Here is a 3,307-nt window from a genome sequence, read left to right on the forward strand (position 1 = left end):
CTCCTTAACCCCGGGGGACACCCTGCTTCTGCCTGGGTTCCCCTCCCTGCCCTCCGGCGGGTGAGCTGGGGCAACTTATGTTTGTTTCTCGTCTTTCAGTGCTCACTGTCCTTCAGTGCTTGATTCCAGTGTCTTAAAATTATTGTTTCATATATTTGGCTGCTTTTTGGTTGTTTCAGACTTAATGGTAAATATAATCTCTGTTATTTCATCTTGTCAAGAACCAGGAGTCTCTTCAAAGCGCGCATTTTTGAGACCCAGATATGTTGAAAGGGCCTTTTGTAACCATTAATATTTAACTTGGTAAATTGTAAGAATTATATATTATATCTCTATTAATCAGGACAATTCCATTTGGGAGATGAAAGTCAGTGCCTATTATGTATATATACTTATATTTATATATGATTAGGAAATAAAAGTTTTGTTCAACATGTGTAGTAAATTATTTTTTGAAGCGTGACTGTCATGCGAGTGTATGTTCCTCATTTCTTTGTCTCATCACAACAAAGCTTTGGAGCAATGGACATTAGGGCCCTCGGCGCGTCACAGCTCTTGGGTCTTGGACAAACCGTGCTGCAGCTCTTAGGCAAATCAGCTAACCAAATCAGCGGTTACAGCTCTATTTTATTTAGAAGATAGCAGGAGAGTGAGAGAGAGAGAAAGAAAAGAGCACACGCACGCGGGAGAGACAGTCCGTGAGAAAGCACTTTGGCTTCTCCTTTTATATGTTTGTCCTCCACCTGGGTCTGCCCTATGCAAACTGGGCTTAGCCAGGAGTGCTGTTTGTTCTGCCTGAAGTCTTCACTCTGGTCCTCGGACCTTCCTTTGACCTTCCTCTTTTTTTAGCCATCACCATTTTGGACTCCTTTTCCCTATTCTACCTACCTAACAGTGACTACTGAAAGATAATTGTATGTTCAAAGCACTGTAATTGTTGATGCCCTGACTTTACCACACTGTCTAGTTCCCTTAAGAAGTGTGGGACAGCGGGAGGATCCGCATGGGTGTTGCTTGCTGCAGGCTTAGGGGAGTCACCACGCTTAAAACACGGCAGACACTGCAGGATGAGCAGAGAAACTCTTGGATGAAGCCATACAGGCTGTGAAGGTCCAATCATTCCTGGACAAGAACAAGCTTATGTATGCTCTGAGGCATGCTTCTAATATGCTCGGTGAACTCCAGGATTCTATGTTATCACTAAAGAGCTACTGTGAACTTCATACGGCTGTCTCTGATGAACTGCACTGCTTGGAAGTTTACCTGACAGATGAGTTTGCTAAAGGCAGGAAAGTGGCAGATCTCTATGAATCTGTACAGTATGCTGCAAACATCGTCCCAACGCTTTGTCTGTTGATCACAGCTGGAACTGAAAGGTTGTTGCTGAATCATGAAAGGCGCTGGGATTCTTGGCCTCCAGAGGAGAAGAACTCAATCCAGGGCCCAGAGACGAGGCTTGATCACTCAGAGCTTTTGTGTGATAAAGTTTTATTAAAGTATAAAGGAGATGGAGAAAGCTTCTGACATAGGCATCAGAAGGGGGTAGAAAGAGTGCCCCCCTGCTAGGGTTAGCAGTGGAGTTATATACTTTTTTAATTAGTTATTACAATGAATCAAAAGAATGTCTGGAGGTTGTAAAAATCTTACTAGACCCACTCCTATAATTTACATTTTTAAGTTAACAGGATTAGCCAGAGGTTTTCAGGAAGGAGAAACTGTCCTCAAGCAGGATACATTGTTGTTATATAATCCTTAGTACAGAGTTTAAACTGAGTTGTTTGTTGTGTAATCATCAGTTCCACGCTTAAAGATCAAAACGTTGTATGTGACTAAGACTAAGGAATGTAGAGGGAAAAAAACATTTTCCTTTCCTCCTCCTTGAGAATTCCAGACCTCTCTCTCCTTGGGGACCCCAGACTTCTTATCAACCTGCCTAGGAATTGACCCTCTCAGAATTGTATATGTTAAGTCATTTCCTCAGTCCAGGAAAGATATTTTGAAAGATTTGGTAGAAATGTGCCCTGTTGTGCAATACCCATGAGAGGTCTATTTCTTTGAAATTATCTACTTCAGTGTACCACAAATATCTTACCTGAAGCAGGAGAGCCAACAGATGAAGCAACAACTGGTAATATCAGTGATTCCATGGATTTTGTACTACTCAACTTTGTAGATATGAACAAGCTATGGGGTTGAATGCAGCATCAGCGACAGAACTGAGATACAGAGAAAAGAGAACAAGAAAGACAAGAACTGAGAATTTTAGCAGGAAGAAATTTGGTGCACCTTAGTCAGCTGGAAGGTGTAAATGTGGAATGTTACAGATTATTTTGACCAGCATATTGGAGCAAGTGGTGAACTGCAGAGATGCTTTGGATCAGGAATATCTTATGGAGTACATTATTCAGGTTTTCCCCTGAAGAATTCCACCTTCAGACTTTGAATCCATTTCTTTGGGCTTGTGCTGAGTTACACCAATATGTAAATGTGAAAAAAATAATCATTTCTTTAATTGATAGATTCGCTTTATTTGCTCACCATGAAGATGGACCTGGAATCCCAACAGATATTAAACTTTTGATGTATTTTCACAGTAGGTGGCTACAGTATTACAGTCTAGACAAGACATGCCTTCAGAGGGTGTTGCATCTTTACAAGTCTCTCTCATTAACCTTACTATGAAGTGTTATCCTGACCTTGTGGCTATGTTGATAAAGTTCTAGAAGCAACAGTGGAAATATTTAATAAACTCAACCATGAATATATTGCTACCAGTCGTGCAGTTTCACCATAAGCTCACCAGACTTTTGAAGATACCCCTTGACACAACAATATTTTAAGCCTTGAAGTTAAAATATTTTCACCCACTCTTTGAGAACTTTGACAATGAGTCCAGAAAGAGCATGAGCTGTTATGTGCTTAGTAATGTTCTGGATTATAACACCAAAATTGTCTCTCAAGACCAGGTGGAGTCCATAATGAATCTGATATCTACACTGATTCAGGATCAGCCAGATCAGCCTGTAGAAGACCCTGACCCAGAGGGCTTTGCTGATAAGTAGAGCCTTGTAGAGAACATTTTGTGCAAAGTAGGGAACACTTCATGCAAAGATGGGCACAATAAAGGACAGAAATGGTATGGACCTAATAGAAGCAGAAGATATTAAGAAGAGCTGGCAAGAATACACAGAAGTACTATACAAAAAACATCTTCATGACCCAGATAATCACAATGATGTGATCATTCACCTAGAGCCAGACATCCTAGAGTGTGAAGTCAAGTGGGCCTTAGGAAGCATCACTACAA

General features: G+C 40.9%; 1 pseudogene; it reads left to right on the forward strand.

Annotated features, from left to right (window-relative positions):
- The window catches only part of LOC104980580, a 45,222-nt pseudogene that overhangs the window by 36,016 nt on the left and 5,899 nt on the right, over positions 1–3,307 (forward strand).

This window comes from Bison bison, unplaced genomic scaffold, assembly GCF_000754665.1.
Source record: "Bison bison bison isolate TAMUID 2011002044 unplaced genomic scaffold, Bison_UMD1.0 scf7180017864503, whole genome shotgun sequence".
Taxonomy (NCBI): domain Eukaryota; kingdom Metazoa; phylum Chordata; class Mammalia; order Artiodactyla; family Bovidae; genus Bison; species Bison bison.